Source organism: Mesoplodon bidens, assembly GCF_964165515.1.
Source record: "Mesoplodon bidens genome assembly, chromosome: 18".
Lineage (NCBI taxonomy): Eukaryota > Metazoa > Chordata > Mammalia > Artiodactyla > Ziphiidae > Mesoplodon > Mesoplodon bidens.
This window is the reverse complement of record NC_138175.1, coordinates 38,354,492-38,370,899: the sequence shown is the minus strand read 5'-3', so window position 1 is coordinate 38,370,899 and position 16,408 is coordinate 38,354,492. Positions and strand designations below refer to the sequence as shown.

General features: G+C 51.2%; 1 protein-coding gene across 8 annotated transcripts in view; it reads right to left on the bottom strand.

Moving 5' to 3' along the window:
- Positions 1 to 4,353, bottom strand: part of LOC308605469 (BRD4-interacting chromatin-remodeling complex-associated protein-like) — a 147,188-nt gene extending 142,835 nt beyond the window's left edge. For 3 of the 8 annotated variants that reach the window (XM_081215518.1, XM_081215513.1, XM_081215517.1), the window contains exons 1-2: positions 3,375 to 3,902; positions 355 to 484 (exon numbers count right to left, since the gene is read on the bottom strand). The gene's annotated coding sequence lies outside the window, so the exon portion shown is untranslated. Of the gene's footprint in view, positions 1 to 338; positions 485 to 3,374; positions 3,903 to 4,292 lie in introns of those variants that run through there. The other 5 variants (XM_081215515.1, XM_081215516.1, XM_081215512.1 and 2 more) reach the window with 4 other exon arrangements.
- Positions 4,354 to 16,408: the final 12,055 nt, after the last annotated feature.

Genomic DNA, 16,408 nt, shown 5'->3' with positions numbered 1-16,408 from the left:
CAGGACCCCGGGGTACCCACACCACACCCAAGGACCCTCCTGCCAGGCCCCCTGGGCTTGGTGCTGACCCCTGGACCCTTTCACAGCCTCTCAGAGGGGAGAGGGGGAAGACCCCACATCCCCAGGGAAGGTTGGGGAAGGCCCCTGAGGCCTCTGGGAAGGAAGCGGGCAAAAAAGGGGGGCGGGGCATAGGCCTGTCACTCTTGGGCCTCACATTTCCCCCCTTTTCCACTGCCACCCTGCCCCCCAAAATCAGTTCCAACTTTCAGGAAGCACTCACCCTAGAGAGACCTACAGCCCCTCCCCTCCTGCCCCCACCCCACAGGAATTATGATTACTTATGATGTCTGTCACCTCAGGAAGGTATTTGCAGGGTGTCCCTCAAAGTGTTAGCTTCTCTCCAATCACACCCCCGTCCCTGAAGTCTGGGCTGGAGTCCCCTCTCAGCCATGGAACAGGTTTCCGCTGGACTCAGTTTCCTCATCTGTAAAATGACAAGATCGCCCGTATTGCCCCCCTCACTGGGTAAGCTGGGCCCTCCCCAGCCCTTCCTCCTCCTCTCCCCACTCCCCGCCACCAAATGTGTATTTGGCACCAGTAAGTGCTGAAGGGGCGGGGTCCCAGAGAGCTGGAGACAGAGGGTCACCAAAGCGGAACTCCTTACTTACTGCCTGCCCTCACCCACCACCACAGGGAACTCCTCCAAGGTAGATGCCTTTTGCCATTCACCCTAAAATACCCAGCACCCAACTTTCCTCCCCACCCTACAGGCCTGCCATATCCCCGTATGCTGAAGGAGAAATAAAAATAACACGCTTGGATAAAACTTTCAGTCACCGCAAGGTCAGTTAAGGAAGCTCTACTGATCCCCACCTGCAGATGAGGAAACTGAGGACTGGTGAGTTGAATCTAGTGCCTGAGGTTACAGAGTGGGACAGGGAGTCTGCCACCCAGGCCGAGGGGAGAACGGACAGGGGAGTTCTCTGCCAGCTACATCACGGCGCCACGGAGGGTCACAGGGCAGAGTGACGACGAAGGTCCCTGGCAGCTCAGATTCCCGCCCAGCGGGGCTGAGTCCCAGCTCAGATGGAAGAGGAAGAGGATGACAGAGGGGCCACCGACCAAGTGCCCCCCAAACCCCAGCCAGCGAGGCCTGGGGCCCCCCTTCTCCTGACTCCACACCTCCAATCCTCAGCTCCTGCAGGCAAACGCTCTGCTCCAGCCACAGGTGAAAGCATCCTGCCCTCAGCCCAGCTTCCAGATGCTCCTTACTCCTTCCCCAAACGATCACTCGGGGGGCTGGGGGGTGGGGGGGATTCGGCGGCTCCTTCCTGGTATTATCTACATTTGAGACTCAACTGAAGTCAAAGGGACAAATTGCCAAAGAGGGGTACAGGAGAACCTAAGAGTTTTGAGCTGAGTTGGAAAAACTTGAGACGGTTACAGATTGGGGCTGTGTGGCCCCGGGCAAGTCACTTAGCTTCTCTGAGCCTCCATTAGCTTGTCTGCAAAATGGGAATCACATAACTGACCCAACTTCCTCCTCGGGTGGCGGCCAGTGGGTAGCGCACCTAACAGTAGCCAATCCCTAATGCTCTCTGGGTAGGAGATGTTATTTCCACCTTCCAGGAGTGGGGGAGCTCTGGGGGAGGGGGGGTGTAGCTAAGCACACCCCTTAAGTCTCACTGGACGCTGGCACATGGGAAGGGGGTGACTCCTCAGCTGTCCTCCTCCCCTCTTCTCCCACCACCCTAGCAGGTCGGCGTTGACTGAGGCCCCCATCCCCACCCCAGGCGAGGGGAGAGGTGTGAGAGCACTTCTCAGAAATCTCAGGCCGTGAAGTCTGGGGGTGTTTCTAAAAACTGTTTCCCTGACAAGCGCCCTGGGAAAGGAGGTGTGAGGGAAAAGCAAACCCTCAATACATCCCCAGATCTAGACTACCGGAGGGCTGTGTGACAAAAGGGGCTGCCTGTCCGGGCAGAAGGCCGAGCACGGGCAGGAGCCCCGGTCCGGGTACACCAGAGGGCTGGGACCTGTCACCCCGGCCTCCGGGGACAGCTGACACAGCGGCCTCTGACTCCACCTCCCGGGAAGTTCAGCTGCTCAGGACCACAAAGCAAAACAAAGGCGTGCGGAGAGGAAGGAGCCGCCGTGCCTCCCAATCACCGCTGCCTCCCGAGCCCGCCCGCGGCTGCTCGCCCCGCTCGCCGCTGGCCTCGGACCAAGGCCTGGGCAGACCGCGGTCCCTGGTCTCCCCGCGGCCGCCCGTGACAGGAGCCGGAGAAGCAGCCGAGGGGCAGCGAGGGATGGGAAAACCAGATGGCTCCATCCCTCCGCCCTCCTGCTCCATCCCTCCCTCCGGGTGCCCGCGGCCCGGCCGCCCTCCGCAGGGACCCGGGGAGGCCTCAGGCCCGGCTCGTCCGGGCTCACCACAGGGAAACGGCTGCCTTTGGCTAAAGCTCACCACCCGAGCGCGGTGCCCGGGCTGGGCCTGGTGCCTCCCATTGCTAGGCCGAGGGGGTGGAGATGGGGGGCCGCCCCAAATCTCGCAGGTGACAGGGGTAAGGCTCACCTCCCTCCTCCCCCCACCCCCCGTAGCGGCCCCCTCCGGCAACAACCAGCTAGCGGGGGCGGGGGTCAACTCCTTTCATTGCTGGGGGGTGGGGGACCAAGTCAACTCCTTTCATTGTTTCGGGGCGGTGGGGAGGTGGAGACCCAGTGGCTTCCTTCCGCATCCATCCCTCCCCAGCAGGCCGGAGGCCCCGTTTCTCTCCGGCACCCCCGGAGGGATCTGAGAAGGGAGCGCAGGGGACGGGCGAGAGGGGGAGAGGAAGGCTCGCCAGCTCCGGCCGGGAAACCACCATCCGCTGCCCCATTGCCCTCTTCTTCCCCAAAAGGCAGGGAGCAGGGCGAGGGGAGGGGAGGGGAGGGGAGGGGGGGCCCCCCGCCCGGGGGAGGGGGTCTCCCCACCCCTCCCCCCATGGGACGTTAGGTCTCGTTTTTCCGCCGCTCCATTGTATCCCCGGCAGCCGGCGGGAGGGCCGGGGAGGCACCGGGCGCCGGGTTTGGGCAGGGGAGCCCGGGGTGGGGGGGGGGTCCCCGCAGAATCGGGGCGGCGGTGATGGAGAGACGCGGGGGGTGAGGGGGGGCTGCCGGGGGTGGTGGGCGCCGAACAGAAAAAGAGGCAGCGGGCGATGCGCCCCGGTTGGGGGGCTAAGTGTGTGAGTGTCGGGGGAGTGGGTTCGGCCCCGGCTCCGGCTCCTCGCCGCCAACCCCCACTCCCCCCTCGCTTTTGCGCCCTGTCACAGCCCCGACTCGCAGATAGAGAGAGTTAAGAGATTTAAAGAGAAATTGCTACATTGTGAGAAACTCACCCTGATGTTTGAGCAGCTGTCGACGCGGGCTCTCCGAGACGGCCCCGCACGGGCTGCAAAGGGAGGACCCAGAAGGGGCCGAACGGCTGGGCCGGTCAGCGCACTGCCTGATCGCATGGCCGCGGCCCGGCAGCCTCCGCCAGGCCCCTGCCGCCGCCCCGCGCCGCGAACCGGGCGCCCCGGACAGGCGCCCGCTCCGGGCGGGACCCCTCGGGTTTGCAAAAATATATATATATATATTTTTTAATTACGTGCAAAAGAAAAAAAAAAAACTTGCAGGTTTTGTGTTCCGCCTCCGCCTCCGCCTCCGCCTCCGCCTCCGCCTCCGCCTCCGCCTCCTCCGCCTCCTCCGCCTCCGCCTCCGCCTTCTCCTCCTCCCTCCGCCCTCGCCGAGGGACGGGCTTGGGGGAGGCCCCGCCCCGCGACTCAGCAAACCAGCTTCGGCTCTGGGCTTCGAGCTGCGGGTCCGCGAACGAATGGGAGGCTACGAACGCCCCGGGAGGGTGACCTCCGCACCGGCACCGCCCCCTCCCCTGCCCTAGTCCCGGGGGTTCAGGGGCGTGCCTTCCCACGCTACTGTGGAGTCTGCCGACTGCATCGAGCGATGCTCCGGATTAGGGGGAAAGGCTAAAGGGATTCGCCCTCCCGTATCCCGGGCGCCCAGCCCGTCTGGGGAGCGGGCGCGGTGCGCCCTGGGCGCGCCCCGACGCGGGGGATGGTCGCCGGGCGGGAGGACGCGACCAGGGGGAGCGCCAAAGGTTCGAAAAGGTAGCGAGAGTCGCGGCTGGAGGAGAGGGGAGGCCCCGCAGGTGGAATCGCGAAGGAGCCGGGAGTCGGAGCCAAAAGGGTGGAAGGCGCGGGGGCGAGGGGTGCTTTGGGGCTACTGGCCGGGACTCCGAACGCGGCTCGCTCACTCACCTCAATCGGTCTTTTGAGCTGCTACGCCCCGGGGAGGGCGCCGGGGACGTGGGTCCGACCTTAGAGCCTCCTCGAGGCCTCTCGGGCCGCGCAGCTGGGACTCCCAGAAGCCCCGGGACGCCTCGGTGGTGTTGGGTCTGTTTCCGCCCCGCGGGGCCGTGTACGTCTTGCGGGCGTGACACTTCGATTAGCGCGTTCGTTCAGGGAACGCTTGCTGAGCGCCTGCTGTGTGCCCTGCGTCTTGCTCGGGGCCCATCGAGCACCCAGACAGCTCGGAGCTACCCTGCTGGGGCGCACAGGCCAAGGGGACTTATATTCTGGTCTCTTCTTACCTTCTGTTTCCCCGGTGCCCTGGAAAAGCCATGTGTATACCGAAGCAGCTCAGTAAATGTGTGTTGAATAAATGAGTGATTGAGATCTATGTGTTTTAAGCTTTAGAATTGATCCTGGCATCTTGGTGGCACTACGCATGTTATTTAAGAGACCACGGAGGTTAAGCGTGCTGACTCAAACCAGTGAGCCTGTGCTTCACATCCTGCCACTTTCTTTGCTGTGTGATCTTGGACAAATTACTTCACCTCTCCATGCCTCCATTTCCAAGAGGAAATAATTAATAGGCCTCATTTCATAAGGTCATTAGGAGAAAATGTTCTCATGGAGAGCAGCATCTGACAGGAAGTGCCAGATAAGTGCTGTTATTATTGACTATTATAGAAAAAGGAAACTTGATCAATTCCAGAAGTGAACACGTGTTGCCCCAAACATAAGACAGTGGTCAGTCTATAACTCATATAGTTATAGTAGTCATCCATGGCCCACTGAGGTATGTGACCCTTCCAGGAACAGCAACATACAAGGACATTATTTTTGTGCAGCTTGCCCTTCCATTTGCTAAGATTGAGCCACTGGGCTACACCTTGGGTATTCATTTACCTGGATGCCATTTTTCCAGTCTTCACCAAGAAGAGACCTCCAGGAACTCCCATCTAGAGACCTTTAGTTATTCCCACCTTGCAGTGTAGAAAACTAAATTGGCTCAGAGAGGGGAAGCGTTTTGCCCAAGGTCACACAACTGGGAAGTGGGACCTGATCTGAGCTGGGTGGCACTGATGTCTGTTATAGCTGCCAACCCTGGGGGACTCGGAACTAGGGAACTGACTGGGGTTCAAAGGTAGCAGACCTGAGGCATTGCGGGGGGGTGACTGTCCAAGTTTATTCATTCATACAGGAAGTATTGTTTATGGGTATCTAGTGTGTGCCAGGAATATAGCAGTGACCAAGAACACCCTGGTTCCTGCCCCATCGCTACCCCCCACCCCCATTCCGCAGCTCACAGTCGATTAGGGGACACAGACAATGAGCAAGTAAGCAAATCAGTTTCCCCTGCCCTCTATAGCAGGTTCCAGGCTTCTTAGGTGCATTATGGTATCTACCCCCCCAACCCCCCCAACACACACCCCAGAACAGTGCTTGGCACTTAATAAGGGCTCAAGAAAGATCTGCTGAGCAATGAGATAACACCCACCTTTCCACAGGCATACCTGACCTCTTAGGAGATGGTCTTGAGGCCAGGCGGCCTGGAATGGGCATGGGTGTGAAAGAAGCCCCCAATCTAGCCATGGCTGGCAAAGGCCTGGGAGGTCAAATGTCCAAGGCCAGAGGAGGGGTCTATATGGGCCCAAATGGGAAGAGACCTGCTATTCTTTAGGGGGTGACACACCCCTGCCCTTTGAAAATCAGATGTAAGTTGTAAGTTCCAGGTTCAGAATCGGGTTGGCAGTGAGACCCAGATAGGTTCAGCAACTTGCCCCAGGGATACCCAGCCAGGGGAGGGACTAATCCCAGATGTTCTGTTACGAGTCACCACATGAACCTGGGGCAAGTCACTTCTCCAGCTCCTCCATTTTCTCATCTGTAAAATGGGACCGTATAGTCAGACACCAAAATTCATCGCCCCCCAACATTTTATTCTGAACATTTTCAAATACGGAAAAGTGGAAGAAATAGGATAAATACCCACCACCTAGATTCAACCATCAGCATCCTACTCTACTAGCTTAATCACACATCTGTGCATCTATCCATCCATCAAATCCATCTCAGTTTTTGATGCATTGCAGCCATCTGTTTATCTCCCCCGAACACATCATTAAGCTGGTAATCCTAACTAACTCTTCGCTTTGATAAACACTCTGACAACTGTTAATACCAACCCCTGGGCCAGCCGCTGACTCTCATTTAAACCTCAATTCTAACTTTTTTGTGTGGAGAAACCGGTACGGGGAGGGTAAGAAACCGGATCAATGTCACACAGCCGGGGAGTCAAACCCAGCTCTGTTTGTCCCGAGTCCAGACGTTATGAAGGCCATGGAAAGGATGAAATGGGACGAGGCACACAGAAGCTCTTATGGGACAGGGACAGAGCAGCATCCAGATGTGAGAAATTAGGACGGGAGAAGATGCACCCACCTTTTCTCATCTACCAAATACGCTACACCTCTGTGCTCAGCTGGGCTCTGGACACAGGGTCCTTGCCTGCCAATATGGAACTTAATCCCATATAGGTCATGATATTTTCTCTCTCCTAACATAGGTCTGGGCAGGAGACAGACACCTCACAAATATTTGCTGAATGAGCTTGGATTTCTGGACCCCTCATCTCAACGTTTAATGGAGTGTTTTACTTATAACCGTGCAGCTGAAAAGGAACAGCAGGAAACCCATTTGCTGTGGAAAGTCCAGGACACTGGAGAATTAACCTGCCCTCTCCCAGGGGCTGTGATGCCTTGTTCCACTTTTAGCCCACCAACTCCAAGTCCCCCTGGTCCTCCCAACCCTCCAGCCCAGAAACCTCCCCTCTCCCACCCCCAGTACCGGCGCATTTTCTAACCCCTCCAATTTCTAGTCCTTCCCCACCCAACCCTCAGCTCTCCCAACCAGATCCTAATACCCTTTATCTCTGACTCCTACACCTCCTACCCGTCCAACAGCCCAGTTCCTACCCTGAGGGAGCCTGACCAGAGCCTGGCCTGATTCCCGGTTCTCTACAGAGGCGTGGTTTTCCTTTTGCTCCCTCCCTCCCTCCCTCCCTCCCTCCCTTTCTTTCTTAACAAGTTGTTTGTGCCTCTGAAAGTCAAAAGAACGGCCATCGCGGCTCCTCCCTCGCACCCGCAACTGCAAAGTCTAAAACTTGGCCAACCCAAGTTCTGTTTCTTGATCTGGCAAGATGTTTCCACGGGTGTTTTTCGTTTTCAGTTGAGCAGCACGCTTAGGATCCGTGCACTTTTCTGGAGGCATGTAACACTTCAATAACAAGAAGGAACAAAGCAAGAAAAAGCCTGGCCCAAAACACCCCTGCTGGTCCCTCCACTTCTCGTTCAATCCGACTTCAGGGGAAAGTTTTCATCAAAGACCTCTCCAGGATCCGAATTCTAGCCGCCAGGAGGGGAAAAAATAGCAGGACTAGGAGAGCACTGCCTCCGGAGCGACCTGCGCCCTCTGACCGCGCCCTTTAAATATGGCTCGTACGGCGGGACAGTGCTACTCCAGCACGCAGCTACGCTGGCTCGCCTGGAGCGCCAAGACCGCGAGCGGCGGCAAATCAGGCAGCTACAAGCCCACCCCGACCTTGGGTCCTCAGAGCGGCAAGTGCAGGGGGGCGGGGCCTAGACTCCCGTTGGCCCACGCAGGGGGCGGGGCCACATCTCCGTCCCGCCCCCATCCCCCGCCTAGCTAAATAGGCTTCGCGCCGGCCCGGGGAATTATTCATCGTGGGGCGGGCCTGGGTTTGTTTACACGCTGCCATTGGCTGGATTTGAATCGGCCCGACTGCGGGCCGGCTGCGGGGCGGGGCGCCAGAGGGCCCCGGTCTGCGCCTGACAGCTTCAGCTAGGCAACCCACATAAGACGCGCCGCCCAAGCACTGGAACCCTGGAGATGGGGATACTCTAAGTGGAGGCTGGCAGTGGGGGCGGGCAGGTTGAGGCTTCCGCAGGTTTCTTGATAAATGCTAACCAAGGGGGTAGGGAACATTGTTTCTGTTTGCATAAAAAAGTGGTAAGGATAAACAAGCCCGAAAACAACCTAGCTGTCCATGGATAGGGGACTCATTAAATAAGCTGTGGTCTGGCCCACAGGGGGACATGAACTAACCGTAAAATGAGGAAGTAATACATGAACCGACGCGGAATAAGCTATGAATTCAGTTAAGGGGGAAAGGCAATGAAGGAAGAAGAGTGTATAATAATTTAAGGGGGAGGTGAGAAAATCTAAGCTGCTGCTTGTTAAATGCACAGAATATCTTCGAAAGCAGAAACAAACTGGTAACTGCAGCGTCTGTGGGGAGGGAGACCGGGGTGCGTGGAGGGTGGATCTATTTGGACCTTTGTAAAGTTAGAAACTTGTAAACAAATACTAAGTTCTGAGAACTCTCCCTTTTCATCCACGTACCTCGAAGCAACGGCCCCTAGGAAAATTCTTGACTTGGCTATAGAGGCCATGGACCCCCGACCTGCGCCCCCTACAACCCACAGTGGTATTTGGGGAATTGAGCTGCTTCACGTACTCAGGACCAACAGAAATCCAGATTCAATGAAGAGTGGCTTTATTTATTAGTAATCACTGCAGGATTTAACATCCCAACGGAGAGGGAGGGGCCGCTTCCTGAGAGATGCTAAGTGGGGGATGAGGAGGAGAAACCAGCCAGGCCCTCTTAGGAGAGAGAAGAGAAAGTCAAAACTAGGAGAGGCCCCTTTAAGAAGGGAAGCCTGCCTCCTCCGGACAACGACGCTGGCGGAATTGACCTGCAGAAGGGAGAGTTGTCCGGGTTTTGACTTTTACTATTCCTCTCTGTTCCGGGAGATCTGGAGCAGAGAATGAGAACGACTTCCTGCAGCTGAGATTTGACCTGTTACGGATCTTACTTGTTAAGACTTCCTGTGTGTAAGTTCGCTACAGGGTTTGTGAAACATTGTTTTTAGATGGCTGGGAAAGTCACCCAGGCCTGGAGTGAAAACTTGACCGGCTACGAGATGTTCTAAGTTAACGCCTACCAGAGCGGGAGCTGCCGACCCAGGTACATAGATAAACTCGGTGAATGCCCAGAAAGATCCTAGCAGCTTCTACCAGCCTCCTGTTTTACGCCTGTGGAAACTGAGGCACAGAGAGTTATAGAATTGCCCACATCAGGCGTCACAGGGATTCGGACCCAGGCAGCCCTTCTCCAAAGTTCATACTTTTTTTTTTTTTTTTTTTGCGGTACGCGGGCCTCTCACTGTTGTGGCCTCTCCCGCCGCGGAGCACAGGCTCCGGACGTGCAGGCTCAGCTGCCATGGCTCACGGGCCTAACCGCTCCGAGGCATGTGGGATCTTCCGAGACCGGGGCACGAACCCGTGTCCCCTGCATCGGGCAGGCAGACTCTCAACCACTGCGCCACCAGGGAAGCCCCAAAGTTCATACTTTTAACCACCATATGACACTTGCCCCTAAAAACTTTTTTGTCTTTTGATGCATTGTTTTAAAAGCTATAAGAAGCTTAATGCAGATTTTTTTGAATCTTTGAATTTTATTTATTTTTTTATACAGCAGGTTCTTATTAGTTATCTATTTTATATATAGTAGTGTGTATATGTTAATCCCAGACTACTAATTTATCCCTACCCCCCTCCCCTTTCTCCTTTGGTAACCATAAATTTGTTTTCTATGTCCGTGAATCTCTTTCTGTTTTGTAAATAAGTTCATTTGTATTTCTTTTTTTCTTTTTAGATTCCACATATAAGCGATATCATATGATATTTGTCTTTGTCTGACTTACTTCACTTAGTATGATAATCTCCTGGTCCATCCATGTTGCTGCAAAAGGCATTATTTCATTCTTTTTTATGGCTGAGTAATATTCTTGTGGGTTTTTTTTTTTTTTTTTTTTTTTTTTTTTTTTTTTCTTTTTGCGGTATGCGGGCCTCTCACTGTTGTGGCCTCTCCCGTTGCGGAGCACAGGCTCCGGACGCGCAGGCTCAGCGGCCATGGCTCACGGGCCCAGCCGCTCCGCGGCATATGGGATCCTCCCAGACCGGGGCACGAACCCGCATCCCCTGCATCGGCAGGCGGACTCTCAACCACTGCGCCACCAGGGAGGCCCGGTTTTTTTTTAATAAAAGAATTTCTGATGGTGTTTCCTAAAATTCTGTATCAGGGCAAGCTTTTAAATTTTATTTTATTTTTTCACCCTCCAGCTTTTTAATTTTTTTAAGTACCTTTCACGAGGAAATGTTCTGCCCTCAGCCCTCCTACTCCTCTCACCATTAAATAATTCCCTGATCGTTACTAGGTAATCATCAGGCACACTTCTAAGCTCATTGAATTGTTACAACAACCAAGAAGTCGAAATAGTTAGCGGTCTCATTTCACAGATGAAAAAACCGAGGCACAGAGAAGTTAAATAACTGGCCCAAGGTCCCACATCTCTCTCCAGAAAAAGAAGAGGAAGACCAAGAATGGGTAGGTCATGGTGGGAGAGAGAGGAAGGCCTCCAGAGTTGCTGAGAGACAGGAAAAAATGGGAATTAAGATAAGCCAGTGGATAAACAACAAGGTCCTACTGTATAGCCAAAGGAACTATATCCAATATTGTGTAATAAGCCATAACGGAAACAAGTATGAAAAAGAGTATATATATATATATATATATATATATATATATATATATATATATATATATATATGAATCACTTTATCACTTTGCTGTACAGCAGAAATTAATACAACATTGTAAATCAACTATTCTTTTTTTTTTTTTTTTTTTTTTTCTTTTTGGCGGTATGCGGGCCTCTCACTGTTGTGGCCTCTCCCGTTGCGGAGCACAGGCTCCGGATGCGCAGGCCCAGCGGCCATGGCTCACGGGCCCAGCCGCTCCGCGGCATATGGGATCCTCCCAGACCGGGGCACGAACCCGTATCCCCTGCATCGGCAGGCGGACTCCCAACCACTGTGCCACCAGGGAGGCCCCAACTATTCTTCAATAAAATAAATTAAAAAAAAAAAATTTTTTTAAAGGGAAGCCAGTGGACTGGTGAATATGGGGAAAATGGCTTTAGCAAGGTGGTAGGAGCTGAGGTCAGTTTGCAAAAGGTAGTGAGAAAATGACCAAGAAGCACATAAAAAGATGTTCAAGGTTATTAGTTATTCGGGAAATGCAAGTCAAAACCATGAGAGGCCACTTCGCCCTTGCTAGAATGGCCATAATCCAAAAAAGGGACAATACCAAGTGTTAGGAAAGATGTGGGGAAACCAGAATCCTCACACACTGCTGGTGGGTAAAGGGGCCACCAATATGGACAACAGTTTGCTGTTTCCTCCATAAGTTGCACCTGGAATTACTACATGGCCACACCTATGTGTATACCCAGAATAGTTGAAAACAGGTGTTCAAACAATAACTTGTACATGAATGTTCCCAGCAGCATTATTCACAATAGCCAGAAGGTGGAAACAACCCAGATGTCCACCAGCAGATGAATGAATCAACAAAATGTGGTCTATCCACACAATGGAATATTATTCAGCCACAAAAAGGAACGGATCCATGCTATGACATGGAACCTCGAAAACATGATGCTAAGTGTAAGAAACTAGATCCAAAAGGCCACATATTGGGTGAGTCCATTATATGAACTGTCCAGAAGAGGCAAATCCATAGAGACAGAAAGCAGAGGTGGCCAGGGCCTGGGGGGAGGGGGGAGTGGCTAGTAACTGCTAGATGGGCATAGGGTTTCCTTTGGGGGTGATGGGAAATTTCGAGAATTAGATAGTGGTGATGGTGGTACAACACTGTGAATGTGCTTAATGCCACTGAATTGTACATTTTAAATGGTGACAACAGTCAATTTCAGGACACAAAAATTGTTTTTAAATTTTAAATGGTGAGAAAGCAGTGGTGTTAAGCACACGATTTTAAAAATAATACACGTGGCAGTGTATACGAGGAGAGGATCCAAATACAGCTAGGGAGGGGCTGGTGGAGGAAAATAATGGAGGGAGATCTGGGGACATGGCAGTGGAGAGGGGTCCAGTCAATGCACCTGCTCTGGAGTGGTTCCTGAGAGCCTAGGGCAGAACTTGTGGAGATCTCACAAGTCTCTGGAGGATACAGACCCACCCCCAGGGTAGACAGGGCTGTGATGGGGGAAGGTGGGGGATTGTGGAAGCCCAGAGCAGGCACCTGACCCAGCCTGCAGTTCAGGAAGGCTTCCTGGAGGAGGAGAAGGGTAAAGAGGAGTCTGATAGGAAAGGTCAGACGGGGAGGAATGTGGATTTTCCGGGTGAAAAGTAGAAAGGGGGCCTGGAATTTGTAAAGCACAGATCAACCTTGACACTCCCCTGATTGAAACCCTCCTAAGGCTCCCTAGTGCCCTTGGGGGTAGTCCACAGTCCGGAACAGCTTGGCCTCAGTTTATTCAGCACACCCTGTCTGAGCACCTGCTCCATGCCCCGCCCTGCGCGGGCAGTGCTAGGGAAACAGCGGGGAAGAGCCAGGCCCAGCCCTGCCTTCATAGGACTCACACCCCAGTGCGGGAGACAGACATAAAACAAATCATTTCGCGGTGTGACAGATATTAGCCTGACGGCTGCTATGGGAGGTCAGGTGGAGTTAACTCAGCCCACCGGGGTTTCCCCACTTCTATTATTCCTAAAGGTCTATTTCACAACTTTTGCCGAGTACTGCCTCTATTGTCTGTACCTTGAAAATGTGTTCTCTCATAAACAACAAGGTCCTCCTGTATAGCACAGGGAACTATATTCAGTATCCTGTGATAAACCATAATGGAAAAGAATATGAAAAAATATATATGTATCACCAAATCACTTTGCTGTACAGTAGAAATCAACACAACATTGTAAATCAACTATACTTCAATAAAATAAAATAAAATTTGTTCCTTCAACCAACTTTTTTTCTTCCTTTGATGGGTTCCCCTGGGGCTACCTTAGGCTGATCCCAGGGAACAATAGTCATGAAGTCACAGGTGTGAAGGGCCAGTTCCTTTTTTCCCCAACGTGCTTTAAAATAAATGCATAACAATTAAAATGTCACCTGGAGGGCTTCCCTGGTGGCACAGTGGTTGAGAGTCTGCCTGCTGATGCAGGGGACATGGGTTCGTGCCCCAGTCTGGGAAGATCCCACATGCCACGGAGCGGCTGGGCCCATGAGCCATGGCCGCTGAGCCTGCACGTCCGGAGCCTGTGCTCCACAATGGGAGAGGCCACAACAGTGAGAGGCCCGTGTACAGCAAAAAAAAAAAAAAAAAAATCACTTGGAAATCATCCCAAATGCTACTTTGGGAACCCGGTGACTTAGACTCTGGGGATTAAGGGACAACATCGTGAAGGAAGTCAGTTGTAAGCTAAGACTTGCAAGATAAATAGAGTTAGTCAGACAAGGTTGGAGGGGAAGGGCAGGTGCAAAGCCCCAGAGGTGGCAGCGGCAGGGAAAGAAGGCAGGTTGGGCTGCTGGAGTCTTGAGAGCTTGGCTGAGAGAGGCTTAGGGACTGGGTGACCTTACACCGGGGATTTGGGGTTTGATCCCAAAAGCCATACACAGTCATTGAAGGGTTTGTTGTCACTGTCGTTATTACTTTTAACTGCTATGCAATTCACATATCATAAAACTTATTCATGTAAAGTGGACCATTCCATGGTTTATTGTGTATTCACAAGGCTGTGCAACCATCACCACTATCTAGTTCCAGAACATCTTCATCACCCCAAGAAGAAATCCTGTACCATTAGCAGTCCTTCCTATGTCCCCCTCCCCACCAACCCTAGGCAACCACGAATCTGCTTTCTATCTCTATGGATTTGTCTATTCCAGACGTTTCATATAAATGGAATCCTACAATATATGGCCTCTGTGTCTGGCTTCTTTCACGTAGCATGATGTTTTCTTTTTGGCCACCCCTCATGGCTTGTGGGATCTTAGTTCCCCAACCAGGGATTGATCCCAGGCCCTTGGCAGTGAAAGCGCAGAGTCCTAACTATTGGACTGCCAGGGAATTCCCAGCACAATGTTTTCAAAGTTCACCCATGCTGTAGCATGAATCAGAACTTCATTCCTTTTTATGGCTGAATAATATTCCCCTGTTGGGTCTCCCAAGGCAATAGAGCTAAAAGCAAAAATAAACAAATGGAACCTAATGAAACTTATGAGCTTTTGCACAGCAAAGGAAACCATAAGCAAAACAAAAAGACAACCTATGGATTGGGAGAAAATATTTGTAAATGATGCAATTGACAAGGGCTTAATTTCCAAAATATACAAATAGCTCATACAACTTGATAACAAAAAAACAAACAACCCAATCAAAAAATGGACAGAAGGCCTAAATAGACATTTCTCCAAAGAAGACATACATATGGCCAATAGGCACATGAAATGATGCTCAACATTGCTCATTATTAGTGAAATACAAATCAAAACTACAGTGAGGTAAGGGACCTTCCTGGCAGTCCAGTGGTTAAGACTCCACACTTCCAATGCAGGGGGCGTAGGTTCGACCCCTGGTTGGGGAACTAAGATCCCACATGCCACATGGTGCAGCCAAAAAAAAAAAAAAAAAAAAAACAACTACGATGAGGTATCACTTCACACTGGTCAGAATGGCTGACATTAAAAAGTCCACAAATAATAAGTGCTGGAGAGGGTGTGGAGAAAAGGGAATCCTTCTACACTCTTGGTGGAAATGTAAATTGGTACAAGCACTATGGAGAACAGTATGGCAGTTCCATAAAAAACTAAAAATAGAGCTACCATATGATCCAGCAATCCCCCTCCTGGGCATATATCCAGAGAAAACTGTTCATTGCAGTGCTGTTTACAATAGCCAGGACATGGAAGCAACCTAAATGTCCATTGACAGAGGAATGAATAAAGAAGATGTGGTACATATATACAATGGAATATTACTCAGCCATAAAAAAGAATGAAATAATGCCATTTGCAGCAATGTGGATAGACCTAGAGATTGTCATACTGAGTGAAGTAAGTCAGACAGAGAAGGACAAATATCGTATGATATTGCTTATACGTGGAATCTAAAAAAATGGTACAAATGAACTTATTCACAAAACACAAATAGGGTCGCAGATGTAGAAAACAATCTTATGGTTACAAGGGGGGAGGTATAAAACGGGAGATTGGGATTGATATATACACACTACTATATATAAAATAGATAACTAATAAAGGCCTACTGTATAGCACAGGGAACTCTACTCAATACTCTGTAATGACCTATATGGGAAAAGAATCTTAAAAAGAGTGGCATATGTATATGTATAACTGGTTCACTTTGCTGTACAGCAGAAAGTAACATAACATTGTAAATCAACTATACAGCAATAAAAAATTTTTAAACATAAAATAGATAAACAACAAGGTCCTACTGTATAGCACAGGGAACTATATTCAATATCTTGTAATAACCTATGATGGAAAAGGTTATATATATATATATATATATATAACTGAATCACTTTGCTGTGCACCTGGAACTGACACAACATTGTAAATCAACTATACTTCAATAAAACAATATTTCTACTGTTGGGATACACCACATTTGGTTTATCCAGTCATCAGTTGATAGACATTTGGGTTGTTTCTGCTTTTTGGTTGCTGTGAATAATGCTGCTTTGAACCTTCGGGTACAAGTGTCTGTGTGGACATAGATTTTCCTTTCTCATGGGTACCTACTGAGGAGCAGAATGAAGAGTGTGTTTTTGCTGATTTGTTTTTCACCTGAAATAAGATCAAACTACAGAACTCTTTGACAGTTTACTCTTCTCAAACAAGAAGAGTAAAAAGAACCCCATCCTCCTAGGTTCATCAGTCAATAATACTTAACCACATGTGTTTTATCTCACTCTTTTCAGAACATTTGAGAGGCAGCGGCAGACATCCTGTCCCTTGATCCCTATAAATACTTCAGCACGGAGCTACAGAACAAAGACATTCTCTTCAAAAACCCCAGGACAGTTATCAAAATCAGGAACTGTAACACTGATACAGTAATACTGTTGTTTAATCCACAAATTCAAATCTCTCGCTTCCCTTCAGTAATGTC